General features: G+C 41.1%; 1 protein-coding gene across 3 annotated transcripts in view; it reads right to left on the bottom strand.

Moving 5' to 3' along the window:
• SMCO4 (single-pass membrane protein with coiled-coil domains 4) overlaps positions 1 to 22,508 on the bottom strand; it is a 28,216-nt gene that overhangs the window by 1,986 nt on the left and 3,722 nt on the right. Inside the window, exon 1 of one of the 3 annotated variants that reach the window (XM_055802455.1) lies at positions 13,995 to 14,040. The exons of the other annotated variants lie outside the window; for them this stretch is intronic. The gene's annotated coding sequence lies outside the window, so the exon portion shown is untranslated. Of the gene's footprint in view, positions 1 to 13,994; positions 14,041 to 22,508 lie in introns of those variants that run through there. 3 annotated transcript variants of the gene reach the window in all.

Here is a 22,508-nt window from a genome sequence, read left to right as displayed (position 1 = left end):
ACGGGGGAGGGAGGGTGCCAGCTGTCTGGCTATACTCCTCCTTGTCATGTCCCCCATTTCTGCAGCAGCACAATAGCTAGATACAGGCCAGATGTATCTAAACACAAATTTGGAGGGTAACAATTACTGGTGTCAAATACTGAGTGGTGTCAAAAGTGAATGATGAACTGATGTTTTTCCATTGCTCTCTAACATACATGTATGTAGAAATTAGTGGGTTAACATTACCCCCTCTTTTCTTTCCCTCTTCTTTATATCAAAATATAAAGATGATTTAGCATGCTGCTGTAGGTGAGGAGCACGTGTCAACAAGCAAAGCTGCAAAGCTGGCTCAGTTCACTTTCTTCTTGATGTATCATCTCTGGTCAATGCTACAAGTTGTCTCACAACTACTTTTTTTTTTTAAATAAAGAGGTTTTCACTGAAAGTGGGATGCTTTCTCTTGGTGTTAGCACTCAACCTTCTTTGTCAGCCTGACCACAGAAGCAAAACCAAACTAAAATGCTCATGTACAGAACAAGAATCCTCACCTGTAGATTATGTGCAAATACAAAGGAGTTTTCATCCTTTCTCAACAACAGCAGCAACCTGCCTGCTGTGAATTTCATCCAGCCAATGAGGTTGGTGAGATACTGCATCAAGGAGGGTAAAATAGGCAATAACTCTGCTAACTTGAAATTATGGAAGTGACCAGACTATAAGAGCAACCATGTGGCACTGGGAAACCAACAGCAAATGAATGGGTCAGTATTCCTGTCTTTACATGGTCCTTCCTGCACACAATAAAAAAAAAAAACCAACAAAACACACCACCAAACCAACCAACCAAACAACCCACCCTGTCAAGCATGACAGAATCTCAGTGTTCAGCTGGATTCACCAATTCTGCATCCCCTGCACACAGATGTTTCAAGCAGTTGTTTCTTCTGATCAAAAACTTTGCAAATTCAACGTGCATTCTGAGGCAGACACTTCATTTGGGTTTTGACAAAGCACAAAAGGAAAATTTTGGTGCTTGGGATGATTTTCAAAAGAAGAAACGATGAAGTTCAAGTCTCACAAAGAACCATTTCCTTCTACAAGCTGCAGCATTAAAACCAAAGTATATATCAGATGTAGAGAGACCAGAAGTGGTCAGTGAACTTCATTATAGGGAGGTAAACAGGAAATGGATGGAGCAACTACACCCAGCACACTGTTCCAGCCTTTTAATCCAAAGGGGCTGCTTCACTTCTAAACTTCCCAACTCCTCCTCAGCAAATCCTCAACTCTCTTATTGATTCAGGAGAGAGACTTTGGTATTCCACTTTCCGCAAACTACGGGTTTCTGGCTTGGTTTTGTTGTTTCTCACTTCTCTAACTCTTGAATTTCCTCAGGGGTAAAAGAAATCTCTTCCTGCTCTGGTTACAAGCTTTATTACCAAACCCTGGAAAAATGACTATGCAAAATAAAGTTTTACATTTGCCGTTTGGGATAATATGAAACCCAAGGCGTTTCAGGCCCTAGTATTTTCGTATTATTTTCTGTCTCCACTGTTAATGTGCGTCAGTAGGTTTTGTATCCAGATAACTCACAAGACCCAAGAAGTGATGGGCAGTAAAAGCTTTTGGGACTTTCTGCGTACCATAGTAACAAACAGGAGTTGCCATGAAACCAATCTCTCTTACATTAAATGTATGCCTTGCTCTACACAGCATCACTTGCTACACAGACATTAAAAACATCAGGATGGGGTTTTAAGTCTCTTTTGAATGAATATTTCATTCTGAAGCAAAATTATACCAAGTTAATTACATACACTAGCTAACATCTGACGGCTTAGAACAGAAAGCCTTCCCGCAAATGTCAGCGCCACTTGAATTGCAAGCTGATGCTCCCCAGTTTGGGAACCTGGCATCAATCTCGAAATATGTGTCCAGTAGATTGGGTTACTCAGCTTTGCTACTGGCAGAGATGGACTTGCACAGAAACTGGCCCACAGTTTTCAGAAAGATGAGCCTTAGGGTTCATCTTAACCGAACCATAAAACAGGGGCAGCAAGTAGCTGCCAGGCTCCCGCTGCCGCTAGGGGCCCAGACACGACTGCCAGTATTAGACAGTTGCTGCAGGAGACAACACTCGCCCCCAGGAAAGGTCTGGGATGTTGTGCATGCTGCTGTGTTCATGCTGGTATGAAACAGCACTTCAAAAAACAGTGCTCAGTTGCACAAGATGAAATTCTACAGCCCATGGTGTGCGAGCAGATAGGAGCGCCACAGCTATCCCTTTCCACCACCAAACCTCTTACCAGCCACCCACAGGCTTCACTGCAGGCAGGTGACTACTGACAATTACGGAAAGGACTAAACAGACACATGAAGTACAGCAAGTCAGTGCAGGGCCGGCATCACAACGTCAGGGTCTCGTTCCCCAAGGGGTACACGGCCCGTGAAAACAAATTGTCTCACGTTATGGAGCTACGTCCTTCAGCCGGCTCACCCTGCTCATGCGCTGGGAAGGCTGAACTCAAAGAGGGGAAGGAAATAACATAGCATTAGGATGGGTGTAATTAACACTCCAGTTAGCACTGCCCATTTAAAACATCTCAAGGCAAGTCGTTATCAGAAGGACAAACTAGCATGGGGTGATGAGATTATTTTTAAGTTCACTACAGCAAAGTATCCCCCAGAAGTGGGAATCTGCTGGCTAGAAAGAAACCATCTCAGTTGCCAAGTCAAGAAAATGAGGGTTGACTTGGCATATTTGTTTAAACCACCCATTTCACAGAGCTCACCTCTTCACTCTGACACTGAAAAAAGCTAAGGTTTAAATGTTTTGTTCTGCTTGAAAAGTTCAAGCTACTGAAGACAAATCTAAAAACTTCATTCTTCAGCATAATAAAAGTTCACAAACTTAGTACCCTGGCTCGACGTCTACAGCAACTACATTCCTCCTTGCCCACCATCCAAATTGCTTTTTATATATAAAGTGCTCTTCATTCTACCTTCTCGGTTAAGTTACTCTGAACTGTTTTTGCAGAGCTAACCTCAAAACCCAAAGCATAAATCAGCAGACCTGATGAAGTCACTCATACCAATGCTGAAGCATTTGCCAGCATCTTAAAGCAAGTCAGCTACGGTTAAGCAGGGATCATTTTGTACCAGAAGGAACTTGTGGGGACTGGTATCCTTCAAAACGTATCAACAGTCTTCCAGCCTGAATTTGTGGCAGTCCTGCATCTCCTCTTTTTCGTAAAATTAATCCTGACCATTAGTAATCTGCAATTAAAAGCTCCTCACACCACACATGGCTATTCCTGGGAGCCAGGAACAGCAGCCTTGACTCCGGCTACCCCAGCACTTTCCGAGTATTGCAATTCTGCATCTCCTTCTCCATGCAACACATGCACAAAAGATTTGGTTTATCGGCACTTAGTGTAACCGCACGTCTAGATGTCTAAAGAACTTATTATCAGCAACCTTACAGCATGAATGTATTAGCCAGGTTAAACTGCGTAATTTTTCTCCGAACCCAAAATTACAAGTGTTTGCGAGCCAATTTAGATTAACCTGGCTTCATGATCTTGGCTACTGACACTGTAACATTTCTGCAACAGCAAAACATCTTCAAATTCAAACAAACAATCTGACAAGAATTAATTTGTATCATTTAAATTTTCACCTAGGGCCATGGATAATGTTACTGAGACATTAAAAACAAAACCAAACAACAAACCAGCAGTCAGGACATACTGTATTCAAATTGCCTACCAGCAGTAGGGAAAAGGACACAAGACACCTATGCCGACAATACCTTTCAGATTACTTGAGCCCCCAAACCAGTGGTTCCCAATCATCAGGACACATCAGCAGAGTCAAGAGAAACTAAACCCCATCAGTTTTTGCTACTGGGCTGATTATTTTAGGATACTGCATGCAGAGCTGCTGTACGGAGGCTGAAGAAGAGTCAAATCTGAGATGAAATGAGGAGGTGGCGAGGACCCAGGGGCAAGAGGAAGCCTGGCTAGTAGGGAACCTCTGCTCAGCACTGCGTGGTTGTTAGAACAGGAGCACTCCCCGGCCTTCCCACCAGTGAAGCTGGATCATTCCCTGCAGTGCTGCCAAAACCCCAGGCCACGGCACAGAGCACCGTGCTTGCATGGTCCCAGCAGGATGGACACAGCGGCTCTGGGCAGCCAGGAGCAGCCGTGCAGGCTCTCCCACACATGAGGCTTTAATCCTCCCTTACCTTCGCAACTTCATCTTCACTGCTGCTGAACCAGTGACCACCACAAGGAAATGGCAGCTCCTGACGATGCAGAAGGAAACCTGACACGCTGCCCCAGCCAGCATGGGGAGACCAGGACTGACAAGCTGGCTGAAGTAATCTCTTTCTTACTTCTACCCTTAATTAAAGTGAGGTCTACGCAACAGATACACATTATTTCCTACCTTTGAAACCATGCAAATGTTTTGGGATTTTTTAATATATGATTGAACTGCACGTAATGCTGTTGCACAAAACCCCGGGCACTATTTAATAAAGGCCAAGACTTGTTTCAGGCGACCCCATGGAACACAGATTTATGTTGTTTTATCGTTACTCCGTAACTGATACCTCAAGGTGAAATACCACATTTTGGATGGGGAATTTTCTTTCCTGCAGCTCTAAGGTATGTCCATTGCTACAGTGGCATCAGCAAGGTCACAAAATTTCGAAGATGATTTGGCCAGCTTAGAAATGCAGCTAAATGGGAATTTAAAAAAGCATTTCAGCAGGAGCTTGGGAGAGATTTACAAACAGGAATATTTGCGCACCAAGCTCTAGATGGGGTCTCCAGAGACCTCCATTCCAGACGCAGACTTTCCATCCATCCAGGTCCAGCACTGTCCCTTGTTTTTTGCCTTGTGTTTCAGTTTTGGCAAGCGTAAGAGAGAAAAATAACAACTCTGAAGAACACCTTCATCCCTTCGGGTGGCTGCCACCTGGGTAGGCTTTGCAAGAGCACTTTGACCGGTTCACACCCAACTCCCACACTGAGACAGAAGCTAACCCTGCTCCTGTGTTTGCATCTGACATCACACACCTAATGCCTTGCAAACCCAGCTCCAAGGAGGGAACTTTTAAAAAAAGATTTAAAACAAAAAAAAACTTGATTGTAACTGGTTTTATGCAGCTCCTTGTCCAACACTATTTCCATCACATTCAAGTAAAATTATTATACTCCTTTTTAAACACTAAATGTAAAATGAGAGTTTAAAAAAAAAAATAATCTTCATTATTTGACAGGCTCTAAAGGAGCAAAATGTTCACTTGTGTGGGTGACATACATGGATAGAGCAGAGATTTGCCAATTTGACTAAGAAAGCTGAACCCTAAAGAGCAAGCCTGCCCAGAGGATTAACAAAACAATTTAATCCCAGTTGCACCTTCCCCAGCCAACCCACTTTCAGCAACATAAAATCAGCCCCATGATGAAGCAAATATTCCAGTTGCAGGACAGTTCCTTTTTGGTACCGAAACACAGCTCTGTGCAACAGAGAAATGATTGTCACCTGCTTAAAAAAAGAAACTTTTCATTTGTACAAGCCATCCCCCTAAGGGAACAAGAGCAAGCAAAGGCAGCAAGGACTGTGCAGAACAGCCACACGAACAGCTTCAGCTTCTGAACTGTCAAATGCTCTGGGTCACCCAACTCGTTACTTTTAAACAAAAGTTACACAGCAGAATTGATGCACAGCTGAAGATAATGCTTGAAATGCCAAATCTGAGATCTTCTGATTCAGTGATACTACCTGTCACGATTTCAGTGTGCTAAAAATGAAGAAAAGCATTAAGAGAATTTTTTTTTTTGTTCTGTGAAAAATGGATTTTCATGTTACAGCATGAGGCCAATTCTTAATATCATAAAAATTTACCTCAGTCTATTTGACTGTAGCAAGGAATTATAATTAGCAAATCAAACCAAACCTGTTTTCAAGGGTAAAAGCTTTTATTACACACATAACAATATGGAACTATTAAGATTCTGCTTGAAGTCAGTTTAACATTATTTTTTAGTGAGGGGTGGTGGCTTTTTTTCCAAATTACAGACCTAAATCTGAATTGACCCATCATGACTGCAACATCACATTTACTGTAAATGTAGCTTTGAGAGTCTCCAAACTACTCTCAGCATTTGGAAAATGAAAGCCAGCACTGAATGCTGCCAGAAAGTCAGAGAGAACAAGGCCGCCAAAGCAGAAAGCTATTTCAATACGATTTTCACAATTCTGAGGGCTTAGATATAGCAAGTAATCTGTATTAGAAACAAAAAGCCACGGATCTCTGCATCTGGGAAGGCATTGTTAAACAGAGATGAGGTGACGGTATTTTTGGCGCATACGGCATTGCAGTGCAGTCCTATCTGCCCTGAATGCAGCAAAGAAACAGAACAAAATAAATAAAAAGGCAAGTCTTCTTGGTCCATGAACAGGTGGATAAATAAACTGTATTTTTCTTTGTAGATAAAAGAACCAGCATCAAGCCAACTTTTGTAACAGGCAGTCCAATGAAGAAATACAACTATTGTTTACTGAAAACACATAAAAAACAAACACGTAATTTCTGTTATTGCATGAATTCAATTCCTAGGGGAGGCTGTAAAAGAAGAGCTTGCCATTCTCCATCTATATAGCAACAGATGATCTTGTGCATAAATGCAGTAAACCACAACACCTAGCACATGACTTGATCTTACATGTTTGCTCAGCTGTTTTCTTTATAAGTCATTTTCTCGGCTGTTTCTGACAAGACTCCTTTGGATACAAAACATTTCTCTTTCCAGTGTATTTACAGAAATTCAGTCAGTTTCTAAATATCAACACTAAATACATAAATAAAAATAAAGGAGTCACTGGTGTCAGAGCTCCTCAAAATTTATGTGCTGCTTTCCCAGACCAATTCCAAACATTCTGCATCCACAAGAAGATGCAGCAATAGGAATCTGGCATGAAAATAACATTTCTGTTTTCCAGTACAGCTGCAACAGGGTTACAAGCCCATCAAGACCAGGACAGTTGCTGCTAACCCGCACCACAAGCTGAACTGTCACCAGAGGGTAGCAGCACTCACCCTCTGAGCAGATGATGGCCTAGATGGGAAACACACTTTTCCTATGATCCAGCATGGGTGCTGGTTGTTACTTCTCCCGTGCAAACTACTGGGTTCCCAATACAGTCACTCCATGAGACAGCATCACTATAAACGTGTTTGAGACACATCCCCAAGATACACGCCAGGCAGAACGCCAGCAAGTCCGAGGCCTGATGTTACAGTTTTGTAATGCAAACAGGAGAGTTGAGAGACTGTCACTGTTTTTCATTATAATTCTACTGTCATTAAAACTTTGGCACTGAAAATTCAGTCCAGGCTAAAGCTTGGCAGACTAAAAATCCATGCCGACAGCAAGAACAGATTGCTAAATCTAAAACTAAAAAAAAACCCCAAAACCAAAAAACAAAAACCAGCCACAAAGGCAAGGGATAAGCCTAGGGCAGCAGGGGTGCATGCATACGTGTGTGCGCAGTGGAGAGGGGGACCGGCAGAAGAGAAAAGCTGAAAGAACAGCTCCCAAGTACCAAGGCAACATTAGAAACAACATGTGTAGCTTCTGACTGCAAGACAATCTTTATATGCTGGACTCAAACTATTTGTGAAACAGTCCTTCTTCAGAGGGCAAGAGAAATCTCCCTCTTTCCAGCTTGATACAGAAATAGCTGCCATAGGCAAAAGCAAGATGGATCCGTACCTGGACTCCAGAAACTCCCAAGACAGCCCTGCAGGGGAAAACTGAATGCACTGCACTGACAGTGGCACTTACATTTTATTTTATCAAGTAACTTGGAGGTATTCACAGATTTAAAGCAAGCTGGATATAATGGCAGAGCATGCTGAACGAGGGGTTCAGATTGCAAACTCACCCCCTTCAGGACTTGTCTGAAGTTCTGTTTTTTCAAGCTTTTCTTGGCACACATAGTTTTCCAGTAGGAGGCTGAGGAAAGACTGCTGGCACCATGCCTGCCTCTCCCTGCCTGTACACGTGCCAGGGGAGGACAGCATGACACCGGAGAGCAACTAAATCACGCAGAAATCAACCCAAATAGAATCGTTGAAGCGGGTGCCTGTGTTACTCCCTTACTTGATTTCCAAGCAGGGCAGGTATTTCAGAGCTTATGCAGTGCTGCTGTTTGACAGGTTTCATTCCCACGACTGTTGCCTTCTACACGCTCTCATTTGATCTGGGTAATCAAGTTATCAATAAGTGAAATAAAAACCTCCACTTTAGATCAGAACAGCACCACAGGTTTAGGCTAGATCTCTTTCTCAGGCAGCCAGAAATCTGTACCCTTCCCAAATTCCTTTCAAATTACAGAAACGTTCACAACATCAACATGTTAACAATGCAATCCGGACACCTTTTTTGGGGGGGAAGGGAAGATAAAAACTGAGACTTGCGACACAGGATGGGTGGGGAATTTCTTCTTCCTATCACTGCTCTCATTAAAATCTCATTCTGTTCACTCCCCAGCTTAAACCTGAAGTCTTATTACATTTCACTAAACAATCCCACAATATAATAAAGCAGCAGGCTTTCCTGCCATGATTGATAGACTCTGTTTGCAATTATGTAAGGAGAAGGCACATAATTACATACAGCTGGATTAGGCTGATCAAATCCCTGTTAGTGTCTGTCAATATACACATAATAAGACAGTGTCACATTAATATAAACTAATTTAAATGCAGAAAGTTTAATTAAGACTTAATAAAATTACAGAGTCAGAAAGAAAAAAAAGTTTTGCACAGTCTGAGTTTCCCAGCAAAGCCACCCTCTAAACACAGGCCTGTTTTGCCTAATCAGTTCTGCAACACTGGTTCTTGCACCACCTATTCATGCGCTCCTATTTACAGTCCAACCATCAGGACTTTCCACCAGCTCAAAAACTCAGAAGCAAAAGCAAATGCTACGGAGCCATGTGTGTAATGAAGTCTGCTATGAGCAAGCCCTGGCAGTTGAAGAAGGACGTCTCAAAAGTTCCTCTACAACGTTCAGCAAACAGCTATCAACTGGTACCATAGCTCAACCACCGTAAAGTACAAGTGACCTTCTTTTAAAGCGTTTACCAAGACCAAAACATTACATCCCCCTCTGTAGCAGTGTTTATATTCTCCCTTCTCATTTATTCCTGTACAGCCTCCTCTTCCACTCGGGTTGTTTTTAAAGCAATCTGCGATATCCACAGCGCTCTCAGAGGGTCACCAATGATCTACAACCATGCATTAACCCCAATAAGATTAGCACAAGATCCCAGCTTCATTCCCTGCTGAACAGACCCAAACTTTTCCAAGGGTAGTCATGCTCGTGCACTGCCCAAGTCATCTTTTTTGTGCAAGTCCTAAGTATATGGATGCAACCAAATTCCTAACCACTGGTAAACTAGTATTACATGCTTGGTATGGCATATAAGCAACATCAGCTCATGTAAGCCCATGCGTGCAGTGCCAAGGAGATCTGGGCATGGATGCCAGGAGTCCTGTTGCCTACACACGTTCCCTTTCCCCTTCACTGTGATGACTCCACTTGTTCTGCGCATGCACGTGCATTATCACCATTTCTAACCTAGACGCCTACATTGTTTGTATTCCCTGCATTTTCCAAGACAGCAATTGAGATAAAAAGAGTGCAGCAGTGACACTGTGCCACCACAGACCTCCTCTCCACCAAGCAGCACGTTTGTGCTTCACTACATCAGGAAGCAGGATCTCGGATCTAATGCAGGGCACCTCACTGCTCCTCAAAGCACCAGTTTTCCCATGCTATCATTTCTTGGTATGCTCCCTGCCAAATTAAATCAATTTGAGTATCTCATTAAAGAGAAAACATTGCAGATTTTGATTCATAGTCTCTCTGCCAGTTGAGCCTGCTGCCCCGATCTGGTTTACTCGACAACTTGTTAGCTAGTCTGATCAGCCACCTCTCTGTGGAGGCCTTGAAACACTGTGAGGAGTGTTTCAAGAATTTTAGAAAATGCTGAACGACATACGGGATCCTCACCAGTGCCTTACTCGAAAAGGCAGCAAAAATTCTGAACAAGTCCATTTCCTAAACATGAACGTTTCCTGCAGAATTAGTTTTTGTCAGCTATGGGAAGGGGGAAAGGGAAACAAGGAAAAACTTGAGGAAAGTTAAGTGCTAGAAAGGATTACAGTGCAATCTCTTGGAAAAGACGTTAAAATTCAATACTATAGTAAAACTGACCTAAGAAATTAAGCCCTCACCTGTTCAATCACATCCCTCCAAAGCTCCCAACCTACCTCTCCATGCTAGAGACAAATCACTGTTGGATAACCTTTTTTTGAACTAGTCTATCACTTATTCTAGTTTATGTTCCGTTTCCTTAGCACAGCTATTTAAGTCACCCTTCTATTCCAGAGCCTCTGGTAATTTTTCTTGTCTGCTCCACTGCAATTCTTCAAAGCATCATAAAGGCAAATTTAATAAGCACCTCAATTTGTATTGCTTTCTATTTATAATACTGCAAGCACCTGCTGCTGCTGAGATCTAAGCAGGTATCTTTCTTACTTTGTATAGATTAATTCAGATTAATCTTAATAGTTTCATATTTTAGAGCAATTTCGAGAAACATTGCTCCAAGGGAGTGGGCGGGTTAGTTGTGTTTGGGTTTTTTTTGTCTTTGGGGCAGGGGGGGCTTTTGGTTTTGTGGTGGTTGGTTCTCCCCCCACCGCCCATTTTTATTAAGATGCTGCTGACCGGCTCTTCCTTCATTGTTCACATCAGCCACATTTGATAGTTATGTCTTCTTGTGTATTTAGTAGAACCTTCTTGTCAGTGCAACAGCAGGCACTGCACAATCAAACCACTTCAAATTGTACCCTGAACCTGTAACAGTGGAAGTCAAGTCAGTGCTGGGGCCCACAGATGGTTTGGGAACCGTGGGTGTGCAAGGAATGGCTGTTTAAAGGTGCCTGCCCATGATCCAGTAGACATAGAGTTTGGATCACGTATTATTTGACCTTCTCTCAAAACAGAGATATATTAGTTTTTAATCTTATCAAAGTGCCTGTGAACACCAGGTGACAGCTAAGGCTGCACTGTACGGAAGTTAAAGTCCTGTGTCTGACCTTTCAGAGGGGCTGACGAACCATGTCCTTAGGCATCTCTTCAGAGTCTGTCTTCCACAGCTTACGGACAGAATATTAATGGCTGCATCCTGGGCTGTGGACATCCTGGTATCTACATCAACACCAACCGCTCTTGCTGTTATTTCATTTACCAAGATCACAAACAGGAATTTTAATGCAGCGGGGGAAAAGAAAAAAAAAAAAAATAATTGTGATGCAGCACAAGTAGGTGAGCGAGATAATGAAGCTCAGATGGAAAGAGTAGGAAAGCCCCCTTAGTGAGTAAGAAAAGTTAAACAAAAGGGAAGAGAAAACATTGCACAGAAGAAAAGCTGCATGGAAGTGAAATAAAGACTGAGACTGAAAGAAGTTGATGGAAGAGTCAATCCATCCGAGAGGACAGGCATCAATGATCGGTCTCACCTCTGCACTGTGTTTATTTACTCTTAGTGCCTGACAAGTGAGGTTCGTACTTCTCATCCATCTCCTACCTGTGTATTTAGGTGTGGTATAGCACACCCCTCCACAACCGGCCAGGAGATCTCATAAAGACTCCACAGGACATTCTGAGGACAATTGCATCTCAAGGCTGATTCTTGATGTCTCAGACTCCTACTCCAGCGCAATGCTGTGCTATTTGCCTCTCTGCAGTATTTAACATGGGCTTTACAGGGGTAGGATTTTAAGTGCTCCCATTAAAAGCACACATCTTTCCCAAGAGAAGAAAGTCTTGCTGCTGTTTTTATTCATCCCAGTCTTGCCAAGACTGTTATTAACTTCACAAGCATGCTCATAACTGCATAGAAGTTTTCAAAACTGTTTTTAACTGCGTTTGTTGAAAAATTAAACAAATGAAAAGGCTCAGCAACACAGAAAAACATCACTGGAAGTTACTCAGTATTATGCCCTCCTCTTATCAACAACAAAAGTTCAATACAGCCATTATCTCCAGAATCCACACATTTTTAACTTTGTACTAGCATGAGAGAGTTGATGACTGACTTCCTCAAAAAATAAATGAGGCACAGGGACCTTGCATGTCATTTAAGAAAGAGCCATATACCTTTTTCAGCCTCTGGCTGCAGCTTCCAAATTATTGCCCCAAAACATCTGCAACCTTCATGTGTTCTCATCCTCTTCCACAATTACTTTTTATCATGTGGGGAGGTCTTGAACTTCTGCGGTAGCAACTTACTATATTGAGTAAATCAGCTATAAACAGACATGCTATACATACTCCAAGCCAATAGCTAATCATGATTTTTAGTCTTTCAAGCCAACAGGACAACTTAAAAATGGCAAACATTGCTCTATCTACCCATCCATAAATTAGGAGTGACAATAGCAGATTATTACTCATTCACTCAGAGCATTTGTTTGGCCCTGGGAGAACTGGCTTTATTCCAAGAGCTGGCAAACACTGGTTAATATACATGTAAATGTTTTATTTCTCTCAGAGTAGGCAATTTCACAAAATGAAATACCAGATTACAGATGACCCTAGTTTTTCTGCTGATGCCTGTCTCAGATGCAGTGCTGCTGAAAGCCCTTGCAAGATTTTTTGCACTGAGTCAACAGGGAAAAAGCCACCTTTCCTTTTGAGAGTGAGACAGTTTCACTGTGGAAACATGAAAGCTTTTATATAAATATTAATCATCAAAGTTGTCCTGGAGTTAAGTGGATGGAGACTGACTTATACAAGGTTGCAGTAACAACTTGGTAATAGCAAGATGTACTGAAACGGGTTTGCAAACACTGCTCCAAATGGGCTTTTCCTCAATACAAGAGCTCTGGTGCCAGAAGTAGATTCAGCAACCCAAATATTTAATCTGAAGGTCCTATAAAATAGCACTTCACTCCTAAGAGTGGTGAAGGGGCATTCCGTCCTTTGAATTTCTGATGCAAATGTAAAGGAAAAGGAAAATGTTATTTTCCTCAAAAACTGGCAATAATTTGAACTGGGAGGAAGAGGGATGACTAAGAAAAGGGATGGAAGTTCAACAGAGAGGCAAATAAACCAAATATCTGTACAGAAAACCAGGCAGTGGTTTAACAGAGCTTCTTGCTAACATGCCCAGAACCTAAATGTTCTGCATCAAGCCAAGTGTAATGCACTGTAGACCATGGGCTCTCCAAAAATCAAGAGAATCAACAAGCACATTCTGTGCATTTGGAGACAAGGACAGGACACATGACCTCCACAGGACTCCGAGAACCATCTTTTTCCTACAAAGGGCTAGAGATATCAGAAGATATCTAGATCTACTTACTTCTCCTATGATACAGGCCATCAACCATTGCTTACCCCTCTGTCCAACAGAGAAGTGAGATTTTTTTTTCCCAGGAATGAACTGAGCCTTGAAACTAGAACTAAAATCACAAAGGAGATTTTTGAAGAGGGGAAGGGAGAAGCACAGCCTTTTATCTACCGTACTGTACCACTTGTACCATCTTATTTTTCTTGAGGGCACAGTAAAGTATCAATCAACTAGGGGTGCTAGCAACAGGTCAAAGTTGTTCATAAACCTCTACTGACACACTATTAATATATTTCAGAATAGTAAATTTAGAATGAAATACAAAAAAAAAAGGTGGAAAGCACTAATTAAGATCACAGTAACATGATGGAACCCAAGAGCAGTAAGTGTACAGCATTAAAAAACCCCAACCATTAGGACAGCTGCGGTCAAAATTCACCTCCTTCAAGTGAAAGGAAAGATGGAAGATGAACACACACTAATGGGAAGCAACAACCACCAACCGAAGACCCCTTCAAAAGATACAGGACTACGTACATGTGGCAAGAGCTGCTGAGAAGTTCAGTTCTCACCTGGCAACTTGCCTCAGTTGCTGCTACAGTGCTCCACAGATTTCATCCAGGCCTCTCCATGGACATGAACATCTATGGATATGGAACGGATAGCAGATCCATATTTTATGGAGACAAATACGTCAAAACCTGCTGGCATTAGAATTGCTTTTCCTCACATTCCCCATTTTAACAAGAAAAATTCAGACTTTACAGGCTATTACATTAACTAAAGCTACTTTTGAAAGCTTTTCCGTATTTACTTCCCAAAATTATATGATTTTTTTTTTTTTTAACCTGCAGAAAATTACAGAGATGATTACTGCTGGAGCAGGCACACTGACTAGCACCTGACAATACTTCGCTTTGAACCTAATGCTGCACTTTTCAGTGCTGCTTTCACACGAAGCGTACTCTCCCTCCTCTTGTACGTACTGCTTACATGACACTTCAAGATCTCACAAGGAAATCTGCTGAATGGAAGGGCGACACAACAGAACAAGACAGTGCCAGGTTCAGCACTGAAGAGGATTTTAAAATTTATTACAGGCTATCACTTCAACGCTCAATGGTATACGTGGCTGAAATGAATACACTTGCCTGGCAGAACTGCAAGAGAAGGCACCTGTATAAAAGGCGACAGCACTATTACCAGATAAGCTACCAGTTAGACATCACTGATTACCACACTGGACAGAGATTTTAACTCATCTAGAGAGCAGACAGCTAATCGGATTCCTTAATGGGCTTCTCTTGGTTTCACTGGGGCTGATGCATACTGCATATAGGATTTGGAAAGAGATTTTTCCCCAAATAGCACATACACTCTACTACAGCATTCTGTTACCATCTTGGCTTATGCTTATATAAAATACCGGACAGAAAGCCAGAAGTTACACGAACAGTCACTATGAGGTTAATCATTAAATTCAAGCTATGCCAGAGCAGCAACAAAGCTGACCTCTTGACTATACTGAGCTTGGTAAAGGTAGCATTTGTTTTCCTAAAGAGGTTTCATTACTTAACTCTAAATTTGTGATTTGAGAGTATGAAGTCAAGGGTTAATCCAAATTTGCTATTTCTTTTCTACCCAAACAGAAAGCAACCCATTTAAAATGCAAACAATATGACAGACTTCCCTCCCTTTCACTGTTCTCTCCCCTCTGAGAAACTGAACTTCACAGGACTTCAAACCTCAGGGGAAAACAACACAAAACAAAAAACAACAACAACAAAACAAAAAACACCAAAAAAACCAAACCCCTTAAAAAACCCACAATTCATCTTATTCTACAAGCTTTTCTCCCAGCACTGAAAATCCAATGCATATTTTCTCCCAACTACTTTTACCTCTGTATTGTTCTTAACACTCTCCTAGAAAGAAGTTTCTTTACCGCACAAGTGAAAAACTTTAATTTGATGAAATGATGGGGACTGTTCAGAGTCTAGTCAGTGAACGGACACGGTAAACACTTGGATATGTTACATGACCCCAGATCTTGCTGCTTTTCAACTCTGATCTTCCCATTTTAATTTTTAAAAAGGTATTGGAATCAACCAGCTGACTATGACAAGCTATACCATTAAACAGACTAGTTGCTTCTTTATCTCCTTCAAGTATGATAAGGATCATTCATAAAAGCAAAGTGATCTGAGCTTCCGATTGCCCACATGTACTCTAAAATATTTACTGAACCATGGCAATTATGCCCGTGACAAATGGAGTGTCATATGGACACAAGGTCTCCTAACTTTCTGAAATTGCTCTGGAAATGTGAAACTTACCTAGATAAGGCCTAAGTGAGGAAGATTAGAGAGACTAAGTTAATCAGAAGGGAAAAAAAGATTAAACATATCAAAAAATGAACCAAAAACCTACATATATTTTATGAGAAAGGGGATATAATTTCTTATTCTGCTATTTTGAAAACCTTGCCTCTTTCACAGTTAAGCAAAGTTTCCCCAAAGAATCCATCACTGATTGCATTCATTTGGAATTTTTACGTAAACAAGTGTTGTAATATGAAATATAAAACTGAAAAAGGATATTAAATCACAGGATATATACATCCCAGAACCTTGTATGTATCTCTTCAGAGAGCAGGAACAACAAAAAAAAATTTGGACATTAAAAAGAAATAAAAGCAGACAAAAATGTGGAAGCTGAAAGCCTTTTTGCTTAATGTCCCTAAAGTCAGGAATTTATTAGAAGCTGATGTTAGAGCACCTGAATTTCAGAGAATTACTTCAGAGATGGCTCCTGTTGCAGCAGTTTCTGCTGAAATATTTTACTCTGGCTGTCAGCCAGATCTTTGCTATGCTGATGCCAAATAAATGATACCCAATTTCAACGACAGATGCTGTTTGTGTTGACACATAATTGATACGTTTATATTCAGGGCTCCCTGGAATTCTGTAACAGCAACACTTTATTCACAAGAAATACAACTGACAGGAGAATTCAAAGGGACTTGCACATAGCTGATGCTGCTACACTGCTGGTATTGTGAGTCTAGAGGGAAGAGTTCTCCAATTATCCAGGGTGGTCAGAACAGCGGAGACCACAAATTTTCCAGGACAAGGGAAAATACAGAGAGATGGCCCAGCAGTAAAAGTTAACTGGCTCAGCCAGAAACTAGCTTGCTCAGAGAAACAGGAAACCTGAAAGTTTTCAACTGAAGTTGCATATCCCTTTCCTGCAGAGCTTGTAACTGCGTAGGAGATGGAAGTGATAGAAAAGCCACAATGAAGTAACAGATCTGTCCATAATCTCCTTCTCTCTTTGACTTCCTTGGTTTCCTAGGCAGGAAACAGATTAGCAACCTTAAAAAATATACTTAGCAAAGGTATGTTCCAAAGAAAACATTTTATACTCCCTCCTTGCACGTTCACTCTCCTGTAGGTAACTTGAAATAAACTTTCATGAATAGTACTTATTTTGGAAAGCAACTATATCCTTTCTCAAGCTTAACAAACCTTCAAGCAGCTACTGTAAAGGAAAAAAAACAATGACATCACAATATATGCCTACAACCTAAATTGTCTGTATTTTTAGTAACACAGCATATTATTTTCACACAACGAATAAAAACATTCACAGAATGAAAATATTCAGAAAAAAATAATACCCATTCACTTCACACACACAAAAATAAAAATCAACAATTACAATTTGGTACAAAAGACACCAGCAAATAAACACCATATAACAAAGTTTTCAGTCGTTTATCCAGATAGTTTTCATTGTTCAGCAAACCTGAAATGTGGACTACCCTGCCACGATGCCTCTTTTTGATTAAAATATGGTTAAGCTTAAAAATAATCCCCATATAATGCAATTCAGAAGTATCAAATACTTTTGAAGCTTACAGATGAAGAAGAATCACCAACTGGAAGTCTTTTCAAGCCCTGGAAAACATGTTTTGTTGACTGTTTCTTAAACCGTGTTTTAGAACAATGATCACAGCTCAGAAAGTTCCTGCAGTGTAATAGGCTTCTGCTGCTTGTGGGGCCTTAGCTGGCTCTCAAACTGTCTCTGCTTCTCTGCTAGTACCATGGGAAAGATTTCTTCCTCCAGTCACCTCTTTGCTTACAGTGTATGAAAAAGGGACTAATGTTAATTCTTCAGGCTCTGCACACAGCAACTTTTTCCTTTAATTCTTCCTCTCCTGAACTTCTAAGGTTTCTAACGCCGAAACTGTCAGAAGATCTCTCTCTTCACACTGAATTTCTCCTTCAGGAGTGCCAAGCACAGACTATAAAGATGAAGTTACACAGGGAAAAAATGTGCATTTATCATCAAAGCTTGTACCTCTCAAAACCCCAAAACCGTCATTTAGTTCAGCAACATGGGATATGTAAAATATCCAGGTTAATAGCCTTGCAAAAGCACAATGTGGTTGAAAAGGTCAAGGAAGTGCATTAAGCAGAAAAGCTTCAGGGGCCAGTGGGTTCTTTTTAGCATTGTGAGAAGCACTGGAAAACTAATCTTTATCAAGAAAACACATCCAGATATTAAAAGTTTAAGCATCAAGTGCACAGGTACCTTCTTCCAAAAACCCCAAACCAAATAACACCACCACCACAAAAAAACCCAAACCACCCCAAATAACACCACCATTCCTCCCAAAGCCCCACTGAAGTTTTTCAAAGTCACAAAGGATAGCTGTGACAAACCTCCCACTGGAAGCTGAGCATCTCAGGAACACATACAGAGGATGAGGAAAGGAACATGAAAAACAGCTTTGATTTACCAGAACTAGTCATGGGGCATGATGGGGTGGTGTATACCACAAGCAGACCCAATCTACCTCACTTCTGTTCAGAGACAAGATGCAAACCAGCTCCAGTTCCAAAGCTGTGATGATTAGACTGGTGCTGTGCCTAAGCTAAAAAAGGCCAGTCTCTCAGCACTGCATTTTAAATTGAGCCCAGCACTGCAATAACAAAGCTAGAAGGCTTACAGAGAAGATCCAACTCCTGTCTTAATTGAGAGCGTGGCCAGAGGCGTGTAGGTCAGTCTGCAAGGCATTCTATAGCTCCACCCCATCTGTGTTACAAGGGGCATAATTAGTCCAGGAAGAGATCAATGTTAAGACATACAGACCAACTTGAATATTTCTGCTTCTTACTAAATTTGCTCCAAAGTTTTACTCCTAGAGGTTTTTTAGGGTGTTTGAATCTCCTCTTGCTCCCCCTTAAGTACACACTAAATTTAGTAACTTTCCTTTTTAAAAAAATCATCATGCTCAATAGTAATAACTTATCCCGTTATTTAACAAAGGCAAGGATTTGAAAATGCAAATGGATTCTCATGCCTACTTCTACCATTAATTTCCGCATTTTGTTCTGTTTGGACACAGAACAGAAAGGTCTCACTTTCTCCCACTCAGGAAGGCAGTGCTGTAGCTGGAAGACATGGAATAAACAATTAAATGATTGTATACAAATATTTCCCTTTCTCTTCCCCAATTTATAATGTCATTTAAAAAAAAAAAAAAAAAAAACAGCCTGTTTCCTGGAGATCACTGTACAGTGAGTTAACATGCTAAATAATATACCAACAGAAAGAAATCAATCCGCTTCAACTTCTAGAAACATAAAAGACTTAGAAACAGTTCAGGCAATCACACTTCAGAGCAAATCCTACTTGTACAGACACCGTTTCCTATGCTGTTAAGTATTTCTCTCACCACTATGGGAAAGATTTGAACAATGGAGGGAAACTGGCTAAGGCTTGCTCTGCAGACTGAAATCATCTTAATTCAGCATCAAGACTTCTGAATAACAGTATCAAAACCAAACATTTAGGCAAAGAAGTTGACCCGCAACCCTTTCCTCCATGCTAAAGTCCTTCATCACAAGTAACTCCAAAGTCTCCAAGCCTTCAAACATACTTCATAGATCATAATAGCACAACTACAAACCACTCCTTTAAACAGTTATCAATTCAGTAAACTGGTGTTTTTCTGATGCTATGCTGTATTGCCACCTAAACCCTTCAAGCCACTTAGGACGGATGTTTATCCTTTAGTTTCTGTCCCCAATGATGCTGGAGTTTAACTGTATGCTCTCCCATCCAAAGTGGGCTGCACTGTGACGGTGGGGGTGGTGGCAAGACACAGCACAGCAGGTGTACTGGTTTCTAACAGACTTAACTCTGCAAAAACCACCAACTACAGGTGAATTCCTTGAACCTTTTTGTGGCATGGGTGCATGCAGGCTCAGAGCCGCCTTTTATGCTGGCACCAGAAAGGCCTAATAAAAGGCTCTGGGATCTTGAATCTTATTTGTATCATGACAGCCATGTACCTAAGCTATGTTTGAGGGTGCACTTTTACAGCTAAAAGCCGCATTCTGCAGCTTCACCTAAACTATTCCTTTTTTTTTGTTTTTTGTCATCCTTCTAGTTGTGTGTCAAAGTCAAGCACAAGATCTTTCACGATGCAATGATGCTATATAAAATGTAAGACACTATTGACATCAAACTACCAGTAAGCAGCTATGCTAGGAACAAACACATTGAGGCAAAGCAGTGAGTTTTAATAACAGATTTATACACACCTCCTCTCCAGACCTGATACTAAACACTGCACCATGGTCAGAGAACTCCTTTCCAAATATACAAACAAAGCCAAGGTATCAAACAACACCAAACTGTGAAAAAGCAGTGAGACCAATTTATAAACAGAAAGCAGTCTGAGAAGCCTGAGAAGGAGATGGATATACACCCTGAGGTTTGGTACATCCAAATCATAACTTATCCATACCTCTAGCATGATAGAAAGCCCAAAATCAGCATGGCCTGAACACAAGGGGGTTTTTATATTTAGCAATTATAGGGCTCAAGGAGCCTTATTAAAGACCCTTATCGAACAGCATATGTGAAGGCAGACAGTACTTCAAGCATTAAAGCCCCCCCCCCCCCCCGGCATCTGCTCCAATTTTTTTTCCAAGTTTACCATCACAAAGCCACAGCTCTTCAACTCTTTAAGCGTAGTACATCTTTACTCTTAATAAATTTTTTAGAGCTGCCTATGGCCACAAAACACCCAAAAAACGGAAAACCACAGCTACAGAAGTGCTTGTAAACAAAAGTACCAAGGCAATACACAATTCCAATCAAAATGGATTGGGTGTGTTACTGCCAGAGTCTAAGGGGTGCCCACATAAGTAAATACAAGGCCACATCATTCTGCACTCCCTTCACTGCACCAGCTCATTTCAGCTTGGAGAAGTCATTTGTGCCTGCAGCAGGGCAGGCCACATTTCTACTCTTCATGTGACAAAGACAAAAACACATTGGTTTAGGCAGAAGCAGCTTTTGCGCTGATGCTGCTCTTTATTTTCCACTCTTCTTGTGAAATACAGAGACAATTTCTGAGTAAAGCCTTTGGGGAAAGAGCTTTACTCAAAATCACTAGTCCTCTGTCTAGCACAATAAGAGCAGAGAATGCAAATTAGTTTCAATAAAAGCAGCTGGCAATCAATAAGAAAGGGCTGGTCTCCAAGAGTAAAACTGGTTCCTCCAAGGGTAAGAGTTAAAAGAGGAAAAATATAAGAAGATGAATAAAACACCAAATGTAAACAACGTGGGGGGGCACCAAAGAAGAAAAATCTAAATAAGCAATAATAAAAAAAAAATAAATATCAGACAAACTCAAAAAGAACAGCTGGGGGTAAAAAGGAAAGAAAAATACAGATAACTATAGTGCAAAGAAAAGGATCATTAGAAAAAGCCTAATGGAAAACATGTGCAATCCAAACAAGATAAAATAAAAATCATGAAAGGGAGCAGATAAGAGGCTAGCTGGCACTAAGGCTTAAGGCACCAGTCACGAGCTCACATTCTAGCCTGGTTCACTGGCATTGCTAAGTCCTATAATGAGTTTCAGCATTCCTGCTACCGCCACATCTGGCCGTTTCACAAAACCTGGTACACTCGTCTCCTCCGACCTTGGGCCATAATGCAGAAAGTCAATACCCACCCGAGTGGGCCAGAATCCACCCACCCTGCAGGCAGGCAGACTCCTCTTCTAAGTCCCTTTACCTCAGGAAGTCCCCAGGCACCTGCAAAGGCCTGAGAAAAGCCCAGCATGACTGTTACCACATGTATAAGGAAAAAAAAGAATTCCTCAAAACTGACACTTTCACTGAGGTTCCCTATTATTGCGTCTAATTTTTATAAGCCAATTACAGAAAGAATACATCATGATCACAGAAGCAGCCTTCCCTTGCAGCTGTTACAGACAGTACTTGATATAAAGGGGGAAATACAAGTATTTCGGCAACGTTAGCAACCTCTGCTCAAGAGAAACCTAAAAATCAAGTGTCTTGCATACTGCGTCAATGTCACAATTCACTTACCCTCTGTCTTCCATCTACAAACCCAGCCCATTCTGGTTTGATTAACATCCCCCAATAAACACTTTGTTAACATGGAACTAAGGTCCCTATCTTGCACATGCCTTCAATATTCTTATTAGCAAACATGAACTTTGATCTGAAGCTTTTTAGAATCTCACCGGCAAACTACACAATGTAACTCCTTTGATCCCAAGAATATAGCCCTCATCTTCAACAAAGTAGCTGCTTAAATAGCATACATTAATTATACAGGGTGGAAAGCAGTGTTTTCTACACTCACAGGAAACTGCAAGGGAAAGTCCTATCATGGCACACTACTTACTTAGAGTAAGTTTTGACCAGCATACTGACAGACTAGACAGAAATGTCTCTGCCAAGTTGCTAATACACTCAAAATCATGCTTATACTTCCAGAACTTTAATACCAAATAATTTGATTAGGGCATGCCATATGCTTCAAGAAATTCTACAAGACTTCTAATGACAAAAGTGGACAGAAACTTCCAGGCACATTGACATCTAAAAGCACAGAGCTCGCATTTTAAAGACAGAATGTGACTACTTTGCAACTAAAAATGGTGTAGAAGAAATCAAACGAAGCAGGATGGAGTAGGATGAAAGACAAGAAAAAGAATATTATCACACATTCTCATCCCCTCAAGTTACATG

Source organism: Falco peregrinus, chromosome 4 (genome assembly GCF_023634155.1).
Source record: "Falco peregrinus isolate bFalPer1 chromosome 4, bFalPer1.pri, whole genome shotgun sequence".
Lineage (NCBI taxonomy): Eukaryota > Metazoa > Chordata > Aves > Falconiformes > Falconidae > Falco > Falco peregrinus.
Note: the sequence above shows the minus strand (reverse complement) of the source record. Positions and strands in the feature narration are given on the sequence as shown.